We start from the raw sequence: 22,725 nt of genomic DNA, 5'->3' as shown, positions 1-22,725 counted from the left end.
AATTAAGGGTCTGTAGTAGTGGTGGGTTGCAGGTGGTATACCGCGGTATGGGCATACCAGAACCTGTCCAGAGCACTTGATACCATTCCAGTACAGTGCTCCAGAGGGCCCACTTAATGGTCTTTTAAGTCTTCAGCGCGTATAGTGCCTGATCAGCTGGAGCATCACAGTGGCTCGCGGAGGCACTGAGATGCATGTGCATGCTGCGCATGTCCATGTGAATGCCACCAGGTCCATGTGGATGCCGCCAGGCCCATTCCAACTGTATCAGTTGGAAAGGGATCCGGAACCCACCACTGGTCTGGAGACTAAAACATACGATGAACAGTTGCGGGAACTAAGTATTCTTCTCTAATGAAGAGAAGAAGTAGTGGTGACATGATAGCAATCTTCTAATATTTGAGAGTCTGTCACAGAGAAGAGGTGAAAATCTCTTCTCCAAAGCACCTTAGGTCAAGACAAGAAGTAACGGATGGAAACTTATCAAAGAGAGATCCAACTTAGAATTAAGAAATTTCCTGACACTGAAAATGATTCATCTGTGGAATGGGTTGCTCTTGGAAAGTGTGGATGCTCCAACACTGGAGGTTTTTATAAGAAGAGATAGAATAGCTATTTGTCTAGAATGGCATAGGGCCCTGCTTGGCAGTGGGTCAGACTAGAAGACCACCAAGGTCCCCTCCAACACTGTTATTCTGTGTTCTATATTCTGAAACACAACTATATTAACCATGTCAATTTTAGAGTAGCTGCATGGACATAGACTTGCCAAGATATTTCCCATAATTGCTTGTACCATCTGGACATACATAGTTAAAAGATATACCTATTGGCTTCATCATATTTTCCAATCACCTTAGCATGCAAAGTTACTCATGTTCTTATATTAATGGTATTCAACAATTTTAACTACCTTTTGCATGCATTGAAACTCAAGATCCTTTTGCTTTCATTTTCTTGTGCCATCTAGTATAGATCTCATTAATTCTCCACTCTTCCATTTACTTTGGTGGCAAAATGACCGTCACCCTTATCTACTACAGCAACAAAAGGCAAAGTGATAAAATGTTGCTCTGTTGCTGTCTCTATGCCTCTGAGAAAAATAATACATACAGTATATCTGGATTTTTCATTCTGCATTCAGTTTTGGAGCACATCTAAATGGAGAACCTCTTCTTCCAATCAGATTGTCTAATATGTCTGCTAAAAGAAAAAAGTATAGAATGGGAAAAAACTCTTGCTGTGCTAAATACAGAGTCCATAAAAGAGGGTCAAAATCTGTGAAATGGTAGATATGGCATCAAATCCAACCCCCACCTGTTTTGTATATGTGTAGGCTCTGCATAAATGTACAAAAGGGGCAGTGCTTGGATTGCAATACCATATTAGCCATCTTGTAGATTTTGACCCCACCTGTAGATACCTATGCTGCTAGGTTTGTAAAGGATTTAGGTTTCTGATTGTATGCCCAAGAATTTCCAAAGCTGAAATAAGGTTCAGATTTCTGACACCAACACAAAACTTTATAAACACTAATAGACCATACCTGTAATACTGCATCCAGTTCTGGCCATTGCATTACAAGAAAGATATTGAGATTTTGGAAAAGTGAAGAGAAGAGCAACTGAGATGATTAAGGGCCTGGAGACTAAAACATACGAAGCATGGTTGCAAGAATTGGTTATGGTTGTTCTAGGAAAATTAGGACTAGGGTAACTAGCCGTATTCCAGTATTTGAGGGGCTACCACAAGGAAGAGAGGGTCAAGTTATCTTCCAAAGAACCAGCAGACAAGACAAGAAACAATGGATGAACTAATCAAGGAGAGAAGCAACTGGTATTAAGGAAAACTTCTAACAGTCGAGAACAATTGACCATTGGAAAGCTTAGATTATGGGTCATCCCATTGAAGGTTTTCTAAAAGAGTCTAGACAGCCACCTATCATAATTGTATAGTCTTCTGCTTGAACAGGGGTTGAACTAGAAGACCTCCAAGATCCCTTCCACTCATTCTGATCTGAATTTACAGGTTTTAGCCTTAACTAGTCTGTTTACAAGTTATGTTATATACCGTGTTATCCATTGCTTAAACCACTTATCTCTTTTTCTAATACATTCCCCAACTAATTTTGGCTCCTTTATTTTCCATATTCTTCCTTAATATGGAAGGAATTGAATCCTTTTTTCATATTTACTTACTACAAAGTAATGGCATAATAGTTTTTATAGTGGAAAAGTTGCACATTGCAAAGCAAAAGAATATTTATTTCCTTTCAAATAAAAATACAGGCAGAGCAAACTGAATGAGCAAACAGCTTAAAATGGAAGAGGGGGAATAATGAGGGAAAATATAAAGTAAAAGCTACTTTTTAACAGTCATTTGCTCGGTGTTTATGTATGTACACTTTCATGCTTAATATTTCCATTTTCTGTTGAAGGCAGTAACTGAGTGGAAATAATTTTTAAAGTAATTGCCTGTGATTCTCCTATAGTAGTAATTACAGTTAAATAATTATTAGCTTCCGAATATTACTTTGAAGCGCTATCAATGCCTCTGAGCACAGCTTTCTGTTGTAGTCCCCACTATAAATGTCTACTTTGTACACCAAGAGCCCTATAGATGGTGCTATTTTCTCTATTTCCAGATAAACCAGGCATTCTCAGCAGACACATTCTGGAATAATGCAGGAAATATATTTCTCCTATGTATAATATAAAATGGACCGTTTAATCAATTAGAGAAAATATCAGGATGAAAAACAATGGCATTATTAGATCCAAAGGCAAATTATGTTAGTTCAGTTTACTCTGACTCTGCCTAAAATAGTAACTATAATATTTAGCATTTTTTAAATCTAAATGTCCTCCTTTTTTCTAAAATAGTTTTCAGACATTATAATGCCACAAATTAACAGTAAACTAAATACTGTGAAAGGTTTAGTCTATAATCAGTAAAGAATAATATGGATTTGTTAACAACAGCAATTCATTTTTTTTTCTTCAAACAGAAACCCAGAGAATTATTTTGAAAAGTTTGCATCTGATCTCAAAATCACAGCAAGCCAAACAAATTATAACAGTGCTGGCTTGAACACAAACTATTGTAAGTAATGTATCACATATGAGAAGAATTTCAGGTAGAAGTTGTCTGAAGGTGACTGAGTGTCAAGCAGGTAATTGTTTAGCTACTCTCTGGTATCTTGTCGTGAATAAATCTACTGGGGAACCAATGCTACATTGGCTTTTTTATAACAAGATAAAAAAAGCATCTGTACTTCACAAGCTACATATTTTCCATTATCTCCTCTGAAAAAGCTCTAAATGTTCTTCTGACACCCTGCTTGAAGATACATAGGGACAGTGTGGAACATATTCTCTAACAGTTTTTTTTTAAGGTAAGGAAATTGTACATCAGAATGATTCAAAATCCTTGAGAGAAAAATGACTCAGGAAGACTTGTTTTGGGCTATATGCTAAACAAGACTAAAATGGATTTTGACAGTTTGTGATTCAGAGGGCTGTGGGAACCTTGCCATTGCCTTAGCACCTCACTTGAACCAGCCTTATCGTTTTATTACATATAATATTCTATGGGGCACTGCATATTATGTGACCATAAAAATGATGCTTCATTAACCTCAGTTTAGGAGTCAGTATGTTGCTTGAATCAGTCCCATTTTCTTATGTCTGGGGGGGAAAAAATGGCAGTCATCATGAAATACTTCCAGCAGCATCCCTATTGAAATTCCCAGAGACTGAGATGATGGGATAAACCATGGAATGTTGGAAAGAAATTGATAAAGTGGATCAGGATTCTGGACATACTTTATGCTCATTAGCACACTAACTTTGAAAACAGTCTAGAATAGAACCAAAGTCTGGTGACCTATGTGTGAATTAAGTGGGTTATAAATTTGTTTCATTAATTAAATAAACAAGCAAATAAATATGTTGTGTGGAAGAAGTTAGAAGAAAGATCATATTCAAGCTTTTCCAGGATAGAGAGCTCAGAAAAATAAAACCCAAACATTTCCCTATGGGAAAAAAAACCTTCAGAATGTTGGTGACGACCTCCATTCAAGTGAAAGCCTAATCCACATATCCACCAGGATAAATATCTCCACGAGTGAGTAGAAGACTTTTTCTTTTTTTTGCTATGGAATCTTTTCCTCTCACATACTTGCTTTTTATCTACATTTGTTGTTTTCTTGCAGACGTTTTATTACCCAAAGCAGGCAACACTGTCACCTAATACATCAGCTAAATATCAGCTAAATCAAAATAACATTGCCCTCCTTCAGCCTATCAAATAGATGACACACATAATCACAAACCATTTGAGAACAGATGAATGTGTGGCTAACAAGCATATCTGAATTATATTTGCCATTACTATGAAACCAATTCTAACGGTTTCTTTTCATATGTCCCAACTGTACAGAGTAGAACAAGCAGTAAAAGTAAGCTCTGAAAGGAAGTTTTTATCCAAGGATTGATGCTTTTCCCATAAACACTGGCGCTGTGTTGAATGGTAGGTGATCACCCCTCCACATTACATAAATTCAGGTGAAAACATGTTTGTTTTAAGACTGTGTCCTGAATGCCAAATAAGCGTGAGAACTGATTACACAAACTGCACATTCATTGCTTTATGTACAGGCAAATACAGTGTATAGAAGACCATGGAAGCTTGCATCTGCATCCTCTCATAACACGAAATGGTTGTAAAATCAGCTGTCAAGCTGCTTTCGCAGAAGCCTCTACTCAGCTGTCCAGTGTGCTCAGAAAAGAAGCAATTTGCAATCAGTAAATAATAGACAGGATGCAGACAGTCAAGCAAGAGAAATGATGGCGATGCTCTAGCCCTGCCTTGGATAACTTGCTGTGTAAGGAGCAACTGCATTAGTGGTATATGATGCTTAACCAAAGCAGATGTTTCAGTTGGTTTGAAATGGAGTGTACTTCAGCATAAGATGTCGACAACATCTTTAAAATGCCTCTGTTCTGCTGGATTCCAAATGCCTTTTTCTTTGAGAGCTGCTTTGGGCTCTTTGCTGTTGTTGTTCTTGTAATTCTCACATTTATTAACTAGATGTCTGTCCCACCTTTATTTTCTACAATTCAAGGTAGCATACATAATGCTGTTTCCTCGTATTTTTCCCACAACAACCCTGAAAAGTGGATTGGGTTAATTAAAAATGGCTGGTACAAAATCTTTAGCCAACATTTATCCCTAAGGGAAGACTAGAGCTCATTCTATAATAGGCAACAGAAGCCACAATGACATCACTGTGCCACCACCTGTATGACTATGTAAATACCACAATTACATATTTGTGTCAGCAAATCTAATGCAAGTGCATAATTCCCATCGTTTGCATGATTATATAATTTTGCACGTTGCTTTCCATTCTCAAGGGCTGCATCAAGATGCCCATGACGACCAGGCATTCCAAAAGGTAATAACAGATAAAAATGTCCAGATTTAGGAAATAAGGGCACTGAAAACAGATTATTCCCAGGGTCTCAGTGATGTCTTATGAGGAACTTTTCTGTCTAGAGGGACCCAAAGAATTTAAGGTTGCAATTTTCCAAGAATTGGAATTCAGAGGCAATCTGATCATAGTAGTAGTGGATAATACACATCATGAATTTGATTGCTCCTCAGAAAGCCATCAAAGTTAGTGTACTTCACTACATCCTGTAGAAAATTGCATAATTTAATTAGTTGCTGTATGAAACATCCCCATTACCTATACTCTGAACCTCCTAGCACTAACTTTGTTCTGCTATCTCATCCATAGATCAAGCCTTTGTCCCACAATTCAGGGCAATACATTATTCATATACATTAGAAAATTATTGGTAAAGTATTGACTGTTAATAAAATCATGATGGGAACCCACGTTCCTTATTTAAGCAAAAAAGAGCAGATTTTGATATATCTATAGTTCTGTTTAATGCACATCCTACCTTCTTATCATTTGAATTTTAATCCCAACACATAAACAACAGGGCAACAAAATAATATTAAGTGCATGTTAGAGTTCACATTTCAGTTATTATTATCCATAGGTTTGATTTTTTTAAAGATATTTATGTCAGACACTTACAGCACTTAGACTTATATATCGCTTCATAGTGCTTTTATGGCCCTCTCTAAGTGGTTTACAGAGTCAGCATATTGCCCCCAACAATCTGGATCCTCAGTCTGGGTCCTACATAAACTAATCACAGCAAGAAAAAAAACGAACTGTTTGCATGGCCATAAGGTAACTGAATGAGTCATGTACAGTAGTCAGTTTTTACACACATCCACAGTCACTACAGAGAGATTTAACTAAATTATGGGTATTATTCATTGTAAATATAATAAAAATACAAATGTATACCACTTCAATACATACATGGCTTATAGGCAATCAAAAGGTTTAATTTTAAATCTAAAGAACTATATTTACATCTTTGTATATAAATTAAAGAGGGCACAATGGCTCAGTGGTTAAAGACACTGAGTTGTCAGTTGGAGAGCTGTTTTGAGACCCAGGTTCTTCACAATGGCGTGAGCTCCTGTTACTTCCCTTAGGTCCTCCCCACCTAGCATTTTGAAAGCAGATTAATAGATACCATTTTGGTGGGAAAGTAACAGCATTCCATGAATCTTTGGCATATAGCCATGCTGGCCACATGACCCTGGAAATTGTCCTCTATTAACACTGGCTCCCTCGGGCAAGAAAGGGAGATGAACACAGTACCCTAGAGTTGAATATGACTGAAAGAAAAACCTTTACTTTATATAAATTAAAAGAGGGAGGGAGGGAAACACTGACTGTTTTGCTTTCTTTTGTTTTATAAAATTATATTTAAAGGGTTAGTGTAAATGAATGAGTCAATATGGCCTGCACTTAAGAAAAATAGCCTAAAAAAATGGAAGCCACTATTGTCTTCAACATCCATGGGTGAAGCTTTTAGAAACCTTCACCACTTGAGAATTTGTTGGGAACGCTATCAAATAGCACAAAAAATGATCTTCACTGTAGCTTTCAACCGGCTGTCCTGGAATTCCATCCTATGGTCAATTTCACATTCACAGTAAACAAAACACCAGAATCCTCTAACTCTCTAATCCAATACAAAATAATCCTTATCAGCAGCTGCTGCTGCCTCAAGTTTGATTTAGACTTTGTCTTCCTCTTCTCAATGATACATCAATTTAACTATTATAGCTTAAGTAAAATACCTGGTTGAGGATCTGAGAATTTTCCTTAAATATTTTTGGTGATTCTCTCCTCCATCAATACAGAGGAGGGGGAAAGGGGGAAAGGAAAAGAATGAGAGAGAGGAGACAGAGAGAAAGACAGAGAGAGACAGGGAGAGAGAGAGAGACAGACAAAAGAAGACAGACAGACAGATACTGACTTTTTGGTAAGGTCTATTTAAAATAGTTTAATGCTGTTATGGATTATTTCATCATTATAGGATGCAACCTACCATTAGGGGAAATCAAATTACTCAAACTTACTTTCCCCCAAGAAAATGTCAAGAAAATCAGATATATGTATAACAAATGTATCTTTATTAATTCCATCACTTATTCTATGACTCACAAATGAAAGAATAGGCAGAATAACCTTCCCATTCCCAACCTTCATCTGCAAATTGTTTAAGAACTGAATTTGAATTTAGACACTATAGCCAATAGCACCTACTCTCTAGTTGAGGTGTGATCATTGTTCTCAAAAAACAAAAATGAAAGAGAAAATAGTTTTCTTATTGGAGTTTTCTTCAGGTTTGGTTGGCTAATAACCTCAGCTGCTCCTGCACATATGGCTGTTGTTTTGTCATAGTTTTCATTCTTTGTGCTTTTCTAGATGAGAGATTTATTAATGTCAAATGAATCTCTAGAGGTCTGGAAAACATATTTTTGCTATTTTGTTTTGTTCGATTGGTTGCGTGTTCAGCAATCCATCTGGAATCATGTTTCTCCAAAACTGGTTAGCCTTGGCATAGTGCGAGAATACTTTTGATATTTGCAGTAAGGCAGCCCAGGAGACTCCTGACTGCTTGAAATTACCATGTTTATTAGAAAGCCAGAAACATATAAATGTTTTCCTCAAGCACGTAGCAGTTTGTGATGGAATAGTGATTCTCCACATGAGAAGCAGAAAAGGCCAACAGGTAAGGAGAAAAAGTTTATTCAGCAATCTCTCCCACAGGAGCAGATGCCAGCATTCAAATGATTATGTGTTTATAAACATGCATAGCATACATGTGTACATTTCTCATTTGTTTAAGGTATTTAGATGTTTAGATTCCAGTGCACTCTGATGGGATTAACACTGATGCTGGCAGATGGGGCATGCTGCGGATACATCAGCTAAGGAATTTCAGCTGGGGAGGTCCAGATTCAGAGACTTTTCTGTTGTGGCTCTCACCCTCTGAAACATCTTGTCCCTGCAAGGTCTGATCTGCTGCCACTCTTTTAGCCTTTTAAAAGACCTGAAGGCATGGTATGCCAAATAGCTTTGGGCCCTAATAGGGGTATAGCACATTGGAGCTGGGGTGATATGCTCTGAAGTCTGCTACCGGTTCACTTAGTTTCTTGTTTGTTTCACGTGCGCATGCGCAGTGCTGAAAAGGGAGGATTAAGAAGCCTTTTCTGAGTGTAAAGGTAAGTCGAACAGTGAGGGGGGTAGAAATCTGACTGTTGGAACCAAACCAGTAGTAAAAAATGCTACCAGTTCACCCAAACGGTAGCAATTTTTTACTGCCAGTTTGGGCGAACCTATCCGAACTGGCAGCATTTCACCTTTGCATTGGAGGTGACTAATTGAGTAGAGAATACTCCATCTCCTCTCTACACACACTTTGCTCTACCCTATGCAGCTGCTTAATTATTTTAATTGAGTTTTTAAAATTATAGATCTTTATTGCTTCAGTATTTTATTTTGTATTGCTTTCAATGTCTAGAGTAGCCTTTGGCAAAATGGGAAGCATACAAGTTTGATAAATAAATAAGCAAGCAAATAATAAATAAACTTTTGCTTTATATGATTAAACATTACATTTTTGCACATGCAAGATATTTTGTTCCCTATATGGTCTTTAAAAATCTTAAGAGTATCCTAGAGTATGTAACCTGTCTGTTTACAAATAATGGAGAAATGACTTTGTTTATCCATATAAGTGTTCCTACAATGTTACTGGCTGCTTCCGAAAGCTACCTATGCAATGGGATTTGTATCCAGGTTGACGTATTGCCTTTCAGCTGATCAGAATGGAGGAAGGGATGGTCATCAGCTGAGGTTATATTGGATTAATTCACTCTGAATTGTTGCTGCCATCCTTCATAAGTGTACAAGTACCCTTTAATTCTGTCTAGAAACAATAAGCAGGTCTTAATCTCAGACAATGTAGCACACTGATAAAGAGACAGGCTGATTACTCAGCAAGCTGCTGAATTGCTCCATTAGCTTTTGCCTCTTTTAGGCCTAAAGAATTAATCCCTGCATGAATACATGATATTTTAATCTTATTTTGAAAAGGCTGTACTACGACATATATGCTGCCCAACTCATAGCCATCTGTCCCACTTCGAATGGGGAGAGAAAATGGTTTCCCAAATACATGAAGACATACTACTTATCTTCTCTTTTAGTTTTGCACATAGATTTTAATATTTTAATTATGTGATATTAATTGCATTAAATATTTATTGATTGTTTTAGCTTTGTTGTAAGCCATTCGGAATCATGTGTTTGTGAGATGAATGACTATATAAATTGGACAAATAAATGAATTGCTGTATTGTGTAATTGCTGATTCTCATGTATTCTTTATTAAAATAGAAACAATATTATGATGGTGATGATCATCATCATCACTCTGAACATAATTTACTGTAGTCCAACAAATAAAAAACTGTGGGCAGCACACTCATAAAGCAATATGTACTGCATCCACCCAAATATCTAATTTTAGAATTAAATTTTAATTAAAAAGGAGTATAAAATGAGAAAGGAAACTGCAACTAAACATCCCAAAAACCTCTAGCCTTATTGAGATAATTCTTCAGATTTCTGGAGTATGAAATTCTGGGATTCTTAGGGCTACTGTGTTAAACTGTAATAACTATTATTCCTTGACTGAAAGTAGAAGGAAAATAATGTGCTCTAAGTGGAACTCTTCATCCTTCATTCCTCTCAAGGATTTAGGGGAAAATATAACCTTTCTTTTTTCTCTGGGTATTTGAAAAAGCCAGAAGCAGAATCCTAGATTTATTTGTACTGTTGACCTCCAGTGCTAGCTATGTCTCATTTCATCAATATATGTGTTCCAGGCATGTGTGAATAATTTGCCATAATCTCCTTACAGATACATTTTGATCCAGTCCAGAGCTCCTTTCTGCTGCTGCTGCTCCTGCATTTTTCCTCTCATGTAATTCCTTTCCTGAAAAGATAAAGCAAAGTATCAGGGGCACTTCCTAACCATCACCTAAAATTATTTGTAGCTTGAGATGTATTCCCTCTCTTTTTTTTCTAAGTAGAATATAAAGACACATCTGGGTGTAAATTATGTCAGAGATTTCAGTACATTTCCTGAAGATCCAACTCATATATTCTGTGATGTTGACCAGGAATGTTTTTTTTCCTTTGCCACATTTCCCTGAGTGTAATCAGTTAGAACTACATACTAAAAATAGGAGAGGCATTCTCAGAAAGTAAACATGGTGGCTGATTAGAAACCTTCATCATGCTGCATATCTAACCAACCCAATGTTTAGGGTTGGTTTGTTTGTTTTTACCTTAATATGCCCAGAAGGTATGATTAAGACAGTGTTTCTCAACCTTGGTAACTTGAAGATGTCTGGACTTCAACTCCCAGAATTCCCCAGCCAGCGAATTCTGGGAGTTGAAGTCCGGACATCTTCAAGTTGCCAAGGTTGAGAACACTGGATTAAGATATAGACCTATCATTTTATCACTGGAGGAGGCAAAGCTCGGCATTGTGATGTTGTTGGGTTTGGGGTGTTTTTTTCCAGAAAGATTTATTTGTTTTTTTTAAAATAATTTTTTTATTATTTTTAAATGCAAATAATACAAACAGGCATGTACATCTAAATACAAAAGGAAAAAGGGGAAAAACTAATGTTACAGTGCTTTCTGAGACCCTGTTTTTTCCCCTTATATTTCTTCTTACAACTAAGACAACTAAAAACTAAAGAATATACAATATATTCCAATTGTGCCCTTTTCCCCTCCAAAACAACATATATTCTTGAGTAGGTTAATTCCCTTTGCCTGGGATACTGATTTTATAAAATCCCTCCCTCCCATTTCATTATAATTGTTTGTTTTGATCATCCCTCTTTTAAATTAAATTTCCATTGTTAAAGTATCATTTATTGCCATACTCCAAATTTCATTATACCACTCACTTCTTTGAATATCCCAATATTTAGCCATCACTAATCTAGCTGCCATTATCAAATTTACAATCAATTCCTATTTATTTCATTTATATCCTGTTTTTCCACCAGTAACAATAATATAATTCTCGCTGACATGTCTAAATTTACATTCAAGAGTGCTTTAATTTCTCTAAACACCATGTCCCGTATTTTTTGTGCACTATCACAATCCCACCATGAATGTTTATTTGTTTGTTTAATGGGAGGAGTTTGGTACTGAGGAAGTTTTAAGGACAAAACAAATTGGCAGTATTTAAACTGTAAAATTTGTACAGGTTTTCTGTAAAAAATATCCTAGACTATAATTCATTTGACTATTTTGAACTTACTGTGTTTATATAGAAAATGAATCATGTCACTAAAGTTGCAATAAGTCTATCAATTTATTAAAATGTGTTTTTCCCCGTGCCCTAAAAAGGTTATATCCTAAGAAAAATATTCATTTGACTTTGAAACAAGGTGTAAAACTTCATTTACACCTATTAAATATGATCTATGTGTAATCATACCTTAAATATATGTATGATTGTTGTTATGGGGACGATTTTAAGAGTCAAGATAGCAGCAGAGAATGCTGATGTTAGCAACAGCATGCATATATTTACAGTGTGCGGCTAGCCTATAAGCACTGAAAATAGATGTTTCATTTTTGGCTCTTTTGATTAATAGACATTGATAGAAATGTACTCTATTAATTTTATGATCCATTTTTTAAAAATCTAGAGATTTATACCGCATTCTGCACTTGCAAGGAAATGCACACACACACACACACACACACACACACACACACACAGCAACACAACACACAAACAGTGGGGGATACATACACATATCTATATATCTATCTATATCTATATCATCTATATATATATATATATATATATATATATATATATATATATATATATATATATCTTGTATGTATCTATGTATGTATGTATGTATGCAGTATGTGTGTATACATATGTGTGTATATATACACACACATACACACATATGCTCACACATATATACACCACACATGTATATATACTGTGTATGTTTGTATATTTGTGTGTATTCTTAAAGAAAATATTACAGTAGATGCTTGAAAGGTACGTTTGTTAACATTCAGTTTTCTTAAAATTGAAAATGTCAGGGAATCTTTCTCTTTATTCTTAAGGGACCTGCCCAGGGAAATAAAGAAGGGCTGCAAGGCAGCTGAACTTCAGCTCATGGAGGTCCCTTTGTGTCATTGATTTGATTTGCCTTTTAAGGTTCTTTGTGTCATTCTAAGGCTCCATCCAACCACTCATGCAGCTGAAGAGGCTTCCAGCATATTATGCAGATGCAAATACCTTTTCCACTACTTCCAGAAGCTGATAGGAAGAGTCAGAAGAGGCACATAGAAAAATCTATGCAGCCAAAGGTGAGCAGAAAAGGGCAGAAAGAGTAGCAATCTGGCCATTGGCTTCTAGAACAGAGGTTTCATTGCCTGGAGAAAAAGTCATAGCATCTTTAAAGCTTTGCATCCCCCTGGTAAAGGTTTATTGAGAGAACAACCAGATATCAAGCCATTTTGGAACAATTACCTTTTAAACATGTCATTTATTCAATCATTTCCCATCACAAATGGAAGATTATTAGCAAGCTATTAGCACTAAAATGTTTTGGGTAAAATATCCATTACCCAAAACATTTTTAGTTAGATCGATATAAGAAATAAAGAACAATTAAAATTCCATATTAGAGCTTATTTAAAGAAAACCCCTAGAGAATAAAACCAACATATAGACATCGATATTTATATTTCAAAAAATTGTTCTCAATCTGCTTTCAATAATGTCTGCAAAGTAAAAGAGTGGGAGCTGACTGAATATCTGAGGAAGGATAGTTCAAAGAGCAGGTACTGCAACAGAGAAAACATATTCATAAGCCTCTGTATACCTTCTTCTAAAGTGAAGAACTATTAACACATTTTCCCAGGACCCATGTGCTGGCATCATGCAATGTGACAATGATCTTGGAAGATTGGGAGAAAAGATGCTGGCTAGGAAACAATCAGATAAAAAGTGGAGGCGCCCACAACTGACTAGCAGGCAGAGAAAGAAACTTAGAAACGATTTGCCCTAAATTATCAGATGGTAAAAAAAATGGCAAGAAATTTGTATTTTGAAACTTGCAATGTTCAGTTAATGTAGTCTTCAATAAAGTAGAATTAACTTATCCTGTTGTGTTTCCTGTCGGTCTACTTGGGAGGTTGACGGTTGAATGGGTGGATACTGGGTGGAGAGAGCAGCCTTGGAGCTATATCAGAATCAAGCAATGTACAGCCTTAACCTGAACTGTACTCTGAAGCCAATATAGTTTCTAAGCTCCAGTCAGTATAAGGACTGGAGCAGTGGAACCATGTACCCATTAATATCTGGGCCACTACATTTTAGATTAATGTAAGTTGTATATCTTGAAAATAGCCCAATGAGGGAAAGCATTACAGTGATCCAGAAAAGGGATAATGAAAGCATGAGGGTATTTTTTTTTGTTTGGCAAGATTCTCACATTCCAGGAAAGATTGCAACTGGGTACCAGCTGGAGCTGCAAAAGACACCCCCCTTCTTCCCCAGCCACAGCTTCTGTTTACCTATCAAGTTATGAATCCCAGAGTATTCCCAGGTCTTCAGGGTAGGGAGCGCCACAAAGACAGATAAACTATGCAACAATAGTTGCAAAAACATGTTTTAAGCCCATAAAGCAGGAAAAAAGCAGGGGAAAGAAACTCAAGCTGGCTCCACCTTAACTCCTTGGGATATAGAGAGGCAGGAAAGGTAAAACACAGACTTTCAAGATACTGTCACTGTAGCCTACAGTATATAAACAATATTCCAGCCATGCAGTGACCTGGGCTACCTCAAAAAGATGGCACAGGGAACATCAAGAGGAATGTAGGGTATGAAAAAAAAAACCTGCAATAGAAAATAACTCCATCTTGCTTAGATTTGTAGCCTGCATATTAAAATGAGATTTTGATAGATTCTCTTATTCATCCTGTGGTAGTTATGTACAGATGATTTATGATACTGCACCCTGAACTGATAGATGATTATATCCAACAAATGTACATAGATATTGAAAAGCAAAGGGAGATGAGCAAGCCCTGTGGCATCCTACAGAGTGTAGATGCCAACAGATTCTCCTCTCTCACAACAGGAACTACCCACGAAGGAAGGAGCAGAACCAGTACAGAACAATACGTCTAAACTCAAACCCCCTACTGGCATAGAAGGATATCATGGCTGATGTATCAAAGTCCTACTCCGATATCTTCCAGCAGTAGAAGCGTTGTATATTTTAATCTGGGTTCTTCCCATCCTTAAAAAACCTGCAAGAAAATATTGAAATCTGATCATCAGAGAAGGAATATTAAACATAGTCCTAGGATTCTCATAACTTTGGTCTATTCTATTGCTACTAAAAATGTAGTAGTAGACAGTAGACAGAGAAAAGAACCAAGGAACTTCTTGACACCTACAGAGAGAAGATTTAATCCACAAACCTCAGTGGATAGAAACTAATCAAGGAGAGAACCAAGATAGAAATGAGAATTTGTCAAGAATTAATTAGTAGAACAGCTTGCCTCCAGAAATTATGGAGGCAAAACACTGGAGGTTTTTAAGAAGAGACTACACAAACATTTGTCCAGAATGATATAGAATCTCTGGCTTGAGCAGGTGTTGGATTAGAAGACATCCAAGGTCCCTTTCAAGCAGAGGTGGCATTCAGCAGGTTCTGACCAGTTCTGGAGAACCGGTAGTAGAAATTTTGAGTAGTTCGGAGAACCGGTAAATATCCACCTCTGACTGGTCCCCGCCCCCATCTATTCTCTGCCTCCTGAGTCCCAACTGATCGGGAGGGAATGGGGATTTGCAGTATCCTTCCCCTGCCACAACCACCACATCATGCCCACTAAGTCACTCCATGCTCACCAAGTCATGCCCACAGAACTGGTAGTAAAAAAAAAAAGAATCCTACCACTGCTTCCAATCCTATGATTGTATGTTATGTATACGTTTGTATTTTTTTTCCTGCCAATTTTCATTTTGTGTGATGACACAGAATTTGCTTTAGAAATTATTTCAAAGGAGGGGAAAGTGGACAAATTCTCAAAAGTGGAGTGAAATGCTTTGTATTTACTATGTTACAGGTCTCAGCAAGTGACATCTGAACTTAGAGATGTTGACACAGATAAGAATTTGAATAATAAACCACAACACATAGCATTCCAGTGCTGACATTAGGCAGTGAAGTTGAACAACAACAGAAAAAAAATCCAAGAGAAAATATAAGCACAATAATGAAAATTTATTCTACAGTATATTATTGCAAGAAAGATGCATAAGTTTAAATCTGAGCTCAAATTGAGGACCCTTTAAGGTAAGGAACAAATATGTTTTGCTCACACTGGAATGATTTTTATCAACAGTTGGCCTGGAAACGAATCTTGGGTGTGTCTAAGAAGAAGAAAAAAAACATTGCACAGTTTCCTTCAGGCCATGATATGGTGAGATGGTTAAATATTAAGAATGTTATATCTGTACTACATTATGCCATCAGTGTGCCATAGTCAGTCTGACTGTTTTTAGGGAGAGATTTGATATGCAGGAGTCATTAACCAAATATAGAATTTGTGCTTTATTAACACTTTCCTCATTGGTTTTTTCCCCTAGGTATAATAATTCACAATTGCTAGTTCTCGCTCATGATTCTATAAAAGCTTTTTATAACATCACTTTTTATTAGAGGAAGTTTAAGACTGTTCATTTCTCAATCAAACCTGATATGGAGTTTAATTCATAGGAGAGCTTTTTCCTGCCCGAATGCTACAATTATGTGCTGAAACCAGAAGCAACAAAAGGAATACAGGTAGTCCTTGACTTACGACCACAACTGCACCCCAATTTTTTGTTGCTAAGTGAGACATTTGTTAAGTGATTTTGTACCATTTTACAATTTTTCTTGCCACGGTTATTAAGTGAATCACTGCAGTTGCTAAGTTAATAACATGATTGTAAAGTGAATCTGGCTTCTTGACTTTGCTTGTCAGAAGGTTGCAAAAGATGATCACATACCCCAGGACATTGCAACCCACCATGAGTCAGTTACTAAGCATCTGATTTTGATCATGTGACCATGGAGATGCTGCAATGGTCGTAAATGTGAAAACGGTCATAAGTCACTTTTTGAGTGATGTTGTGACTTCGGACAGTCATTAAATGTACTAATGTAAGTTGAGGCTTACCCATGGTACACTGTTTAGTGTTAGTCCTATTTTGGAAATCTCTACAAAGAATTTCATTTGTTCTTTCTCGCAGGTCTTTTTGGCATGTGTTTTAGGTATGTTACAATGTAATTCTGCAATCTGTTACTAAGTGTGTCTCACAAAAAACCAATAAAATTTACTCAAGATATACTTATTTAGGAGCTAGTTCCATTGGACTCAGTTGAATTTTACTTTTAAATCAGAATGCATTGCAAAAACTTCCATCTTAGCACTTAGCCTAATATACCGCTTCATATTGCTTTTACTCTCTAAGCAGTCCTACAGAATCAGTTCTACTCTCTTTTGCCCTTTTAAAGTCATATTAAAATCTCGATATACATAGGTTTAAATGAATTAAGTCATGCTTCATTTTGTGCTGATTGAACATCTTAATGTGTACCTTTCCGCTGAAGTTCATTTTTTACGTTAGCATAGCTATAATCTATAGTTATTGATAAGTATTTATTTACTGAAACCTCCTTCAGTACACCTCCCAACTCTGTTATTTGTGCCTGAGAAGTAGTTTCTTACTTCAGTTACAAAGCATATGTAGGCCTGCACAGAAGTTGCATAATACTGTTGGTAATGAGTGACAAAGTTGCTTCACTCCACAGACTTTGGGGAAAAAACTTAAAACCAAAATTCCTTTAGGTTCTTTAGAAACTGACCATTTTCTTGCTGCTCACTTCAGTGCCTTAAGCTGCCTTGGAAATAAAACTAAGAGCATACAATCCTTTATGTGGCTATACTGAATAATTCATATATTTCAAAAGTATACATCACATGCTGGTTTCTGTGATTTGTTTGGTTTTAGCTAAGTATGTGATGCAAACTCAAACGCTATGGTTTGTAAAAACATGGCTTATGACTTATGTGTGCAAAGCCAGCCAATTATGGCTTATTTCAATTAACCATTATTGCACATACTATCACTTAGCACAATGTGTGAACCCAGTCAGTATTCTGCCATGAGGCTTGCTATAGAAGACCCTATGCTGAAACTATTTTCTTTAGCTATAATAAATAATAGGGTGTTGAGATTATACTGAATCCTTGCTAGTCCTTAAATCTCCTCCTAATTGAGCCCAAAGCTTCTGGCTGAGCATATAATTTACACTGATTCGGTGCCAGAATGTTCAAGACAGCCTGGTGGGATAATAGCTAGACTGTTTGATTTGAACCCAGGAGAGCTGGGCTGTTGTATAAGATGGGATAACCTCAGTGGATATTTCCCTGGACTTCTTATCCAGACATTATTCCGCAACACATAATATTCAAACACTAATGTTGCCATTGCTAATAAATGATCAGAAGATAACAGCCTGCAAAATAATAATAATAATCTACCTTGGAATCCCAGCCTTAACTCTGTCATTCTCTTCTCCATTGGCACAGAGATCCAGCACCAGAAGCAAAAGTTGGAAAGAATTAGTTGAACACAAGTTTCTGCAAGGCAGCATAAAAGCTGAATTGCACAGAGCCCTTACTTTTTTCCTTGGGGAAACAGAGGGGGATGAAAGGGTTTAGCCTCCACGTGGGTGCTCATATTGCAAAACAGCAGGGCTTTGGGACAACCAAGAGGTGGATGCAGCCCAGTTTTGCTTGGCTTTCATTTGTTGACTTTCCCCTCTCTCCCTTTGGCTGCTAAATTAAAAGAACCATCGCAATCAGAAAATCCTTTTGACTGGTAGAGCAGATTGATTAATCACTTTTTAATGTTCTTTTTCTTCCCAGCTCCTTTGCCAAAGGATCTCCTAAATCATGTTTGTTTGTCTAACAAAGAGGTTTATTCTTGCTGCATTTTAATGTTCACAATTTTTTTAATCTGTTGTTTTAGATTGCCACCAAGATCTCCCATGAGCGCACCTCTAGAGCTGTAAGGCTGCGGTGTTGTTGTTTCCTCTTTTCTTCACAGCGCCTTTTAAACATGGTACTGTTGACTTCTTTAATTCTTGTCTTCCCCCAAGAAACCTGCTCACCTTGTTCGCTGCATTTTCAGAGAGACCGAGCGAAAATTGCTGTTTGCTGCTTTTTGAGAGTGAAGGAGAGATTATTGCATTGTCCCCCGCCTCCCTTCCCTGGCTCAGAAGTCTGGTGCACTTCAATCTGAAAAAAAATAATAATTCTCCTTACGGTACTTGTAGGCAGGTAGGATGGTAGGATATGACAAATTGTCAAGGCTATGCCCAATAACCTCCTCTATTAGAAACTTCAACCCTTCCATTAAATAATTGCAACTCTCGCCGGAGACTTTAATTAGAACGCGCAACAAGCAGAAAGGAAGCTTGGGGGGGGGGGGGGGAGAAAAAAAATCCAGGCAAGACTCCCGCGGGTATCCTTAGAAGGCGGGCGATCCCACGCTCGCTCGCTACTCGGGTGAAAGATGCAGTGGAACCGGAGGCGCTCGCTTCCGAGTTTTCAACCCTCCGGGAGCAGAAGCCAGCGCTCGAATAAACCGCAAGGCTGCAGGCAGAGGCGGCGAGATTCCTTCCGCACCCCCCCCTTTTTTTTACTCCCTTGTTGGACTTCTTTTGGGCCGTATAAGAGCCACCTCTCAAGAGCGGCCCAGCTGCGTGTACCTGGGCAGGTTGGGGCGACGGGAGGTCACCCGCCCCTTTTACCTTTCGGCCCTTTCATCCCACCTCCGACCGTCTGGGTGGGTTGGTCTTTGGGTTGGCTTTGAGTTGGGGTGGCCTCTTCCTCCTCCTCCTCTCCCTTCTAGCAAAGGAGCAGTCCTCCCCCTTCCTCCCCAAATCCTCCTCCACCAAGTAGCGGACACCGATGGATGGGCGAGGGGGGCTCTTTCCTCTTAGCCCCCGGGGATCCCAACTGCTGGCGCAGACCGATTTTTAAACGGTCCCCTGCGCCCGTTCCCTCGGACGGACGGACGGACGGACACACACACACACACACACACACACACATACACACACACACACACACACACACGCATACCCACGTTTGATTTCGCTCGGCTCTGACGTCGCCGGGAGTGGGAGAGGGAGACAGACAAGAGAAAGTGGGGGGAGGCGAGACTGCAGCAAATTGGGGAAGGCCTGGCACGATCGAAGACTGGCTGGGGAAGGGTTAACCCGCTGTGACTGTATGTTAATGAGCAGCACGGCGATCCAAGGAGGCCGGCTTTAGCCGTCAGGCTGCTGGCGCTACCGCCGCCGCCGCCGCCGCTGCTCCCACCGGTGGGGGGCCTGATGAGCGCCGTGCCAGGCTAGAGCCGAGGAAGGAGTGCAGAGCGGCTGTGGCGCTGGCAGCAAGCGAGCCAGCGAGCGGCAGGCTGAGGAAAGGGTGGGAGGGGAGGGAGAGGGGGGAAACCAGCCCATCCACATCCCCGGAGGAAGCGGAGCTGGAAGGGAAGCCCGCGGGGACGGCAGCCAGCAAGGCAAGGCTTCTTCTGGGAACTGCCGATGCCAGGCGGGAGTCCGAAAGGCCGCTGACTAGGCAAAGCCTTCGCCAGCCCCAGCTAGAACGCCGGCAGCCGGCACCAGCACCAGCACCAGCACCAGCACCAGCGCCCGGAGGAGCTCTTCTTGGCGGCATGACGGAGTGAAGGCTGGCAGGAGCAGCAGCAGCTGAACGACTTTAGGAATACCGATCGATGCCAGCGCTGGGGACTTGCAGTGGAGGATTTCAATGATTTGGGGATCTGGGTGGATTAGTGCTCCGTAATTCCGAGGCGGAGGAGGGAGAGGAGTGGGGAGGGAGACGGGGTCCCTCCCCCCTCCCCCCCCCAAAAGGAGCGCAACAAGAGAGTCCTTCTCCGAGCAGAGGTAAGTAGACTCCGAGCCCGGCCAGCCTTGGCATGTCGGAGCTTTTCTCCCAAGCCTGCTTCCCGCTTGTTCTGCCTGCCGCCGGAGGGATAGCGGTGGGAAGAAGCTCGTCCCCCGATCTTCCTCCCCTCGACCTCTGGTTCTGGTTGTATTGTGTAGTGAGCGTAGCGCCAGCCTAGAGCTGGCTGTGCGAGTCTGTTCCGGGATGAAGGTGGGTGGATGGATGGATGGATGGATGGATGGGATTTAGTCCTCTCCGAGGGCAGTCGGGAGTCTACACCCAACCAGTGCTACGGCGGTTATTTCTGAGTACCGTTAGGACATGCGCCCCGCTTGGCTTTGGCGCTGTTCACCGGCGGCTTTCTAGCGCTGCAGGAGAAAGGGTGGTTTTATTTTGCGCGCGCCCCGCAGCCAGCATCCCGACCCAGGTGGGGGCTCTTCGGGTTGGCTACTTTGCTACCAGTCCGCCGCTGCTCCATCCTAAATCCAGAGGTGCTGCGCCTTCGCCAGAGCCCGCTTCCCATCTAAAGGTGGCGAGAACTGTAAAGAGAACAGGTACAAACAAGAAAGTTCCCAGAGAGAAGGAGCGCGCGAACGCGTGGCTAGTTTTCAATGGCTTTCACACATGCCAGCCTTTCTGTCCCTAGGAAATCGTCGGTTTCCTAACCCAGAAGCTTCTCTTGGGGCAGTAACTGAATTCGAACTGTCCAGGAGGTTGGCCCAAACACTGCTGCGTGTGTTTTCTCAGAATCCAAATTATTGGCTTCCTAGTCAGTCTGCCACGGAAACCGGTCTTATCTCGACAAGGTACATGGGAGAGTTCTGGCCTCTTTGCCCAGTGTGTCTACTTCGCAGTGAAGGTTGCTACAAAACTTCAAGCCTGGATGGTTACCTCAGAGACTAAAAAGTAAAATAAAGTCCCTTTCCACCTGAGCTTGATTTTTGGAGACTTACTTGGATACAACCAGGTACTTTGGTTAGCAAGATGAGGGTGTGAATGACCATTGTCTTTCTTCCCATTGCCTTATTTCCCAGTCTAGCCTAGTTCGTCCATCCAAATGGTAATGACCTTGCTTAGCTTTCCAAATCTCATGAAAACCTGCACATTCATAGGAACAGAAGGATGGAGGGTTGTTGATCCCTTTGGTGGCATGGATCAATACATGGACATAAAGCATTCTAGGAAAGAAGACTGATTACACACCTATCTGCACACCCAAAGTAATCTTGTATTTGCTTCCATTTCCCTGGGATTTGTGTAACCTGTGACTTGATCAGTTCTGATTGTGATTGATGTGCCATCATTGACTGGGCTGCTTAATTGATATTGTCTTCCAGTGATAAGTCAATGACCTTCTTTTATTCTAGGATCAGGCAACTGAATAATGTATATTGGAATACAAATGTCATTAAATCAGAACATAATTATCTTAAACAGTTAAGTTTTTTCCCCAATAGGCAGCTGATTTTTTTTGTTCTTTCTGTAAATATCTTGAGGGTCATTTGCTTAACTGAATTAATATCTCCCAGGTGAACCAGAAAGTAACATCTAGTTGAAGATAAAAGTGCAGTCAAAAGCTTTAAGGACTTAAAATCAGCATATGGGAAAAAGTTATCCATTTTGCTAATGCTCCCTGCCTAATTATTTGAGGTGTCTTTCCATCCTACTTCAATACATCTGTAAAGTTCAAACAAATGGCAGATGCTTTTTAGAACCTTGAGATTATTTCTTATTTCTTACCCCTCATCTCCACCAACTCTACTTCTCTTGAGTATATCTAATCACCTCTTCCGTTAATCCTGTCCTTCCAATTTTCGTAGAATATAAACAAGAAGCAGCATAAAGCAAGATATCCTACAGTTCCAATCACTCTTTGGCTGGTGAGCAAATGTCTCCACCTGCCTTTGGCTCTTTGCTTCTGTTCTAGTAAATCACCTTGTAATTCTGGATAAATTGGCTCCCAAAGCAGCTAAATGAAAATGTTATCTGTATTGGTTGCAAAGGAGACACTTGGACTGCTGAGTTTTCTGAACATGTCTCATGTAATCTGAAAGTTTTGGTGCTGAATGGAGTTTTCTGCTCCATTCAGAGTTTCAAGATTGCTTGAATGTTCTAAGAGATGTTACTAAGTGTTCTCCATTGCAATGTTTAGGAATTTGTGCAAATGCTGC

The 22,725-nt window shown here is 39.4% G+C and overlaps 1 protein-coding gene and 1 long non-coding RNA gene across 7 annotated transcripts in view; one reads left to right on the top strand and one right to left on the bottom strand.

Moving 5' to 3' along the window:
• The window catches only part of LOC116508830, a 172,371-nt gene extending 152,511 nt beyond the window's left edge, over nt 1-19,860 (bottom strand). For 4 of the 5 annotated variants that reach the window (XR_004255423.1, XR_004255426.1, XR_004255424.1 and 1 more), the window contains exons 1-3: nt 19,728-19,860; nt 18,748-18,874; nt 10,372-10,448 (exon numbers count right to left, since the gene is read on the bottom strand). This is a non-coding gene — a long non-coding RNA (uncharacterized LOC116508830). The remainder of the gene's footprint in view (nt 1-10,371; nt 10,449-18,747; nt 18,875-19,727) is intronic. The other variant, XR_004255427.1, reaches the window with a different exon arrangement.
• Nucleotides 19,861-20,094: 234 nt separating this feature from the next.
• The window catches only part of PLXNA2 (plexin A2), a 443,424-nt gene continuing 440,793 nt past the window's right edge, over nt 20,095-22,725 (top strand). The window contains exon 1 of one of the 2 annotated variants that reach the window (XM_032217581.1): nt 20,095-20,553. The gene's annotated coding sequence lies outside the window, so the exon portion shown is untranslated. The remainder of the gene's footprint in view (nt 20,554-22,725) is intronic. The other variant, XM_032217579.1, reaches the window with a different exon arrangement.

This window comes from Thamnophis elegans, chromosome 5 (assembly GCF_009769535.1).
Source record: "Thamnophis elegans isolate rThaEle1 chromosome 5, rThaEle1.pri, whole genome shotgun sequence".
Taxonomy (NCBI): Eukaryota; Metazoa; Chordata; class Lepidosauria; order Squamata; family Colubridae; genus Thamnophis; species Thamnophis elegans.
Note: the sequence above shows the minus strand (reverse complement) of the source record. Positions and strands in the feature narration are given on the sequence as shown.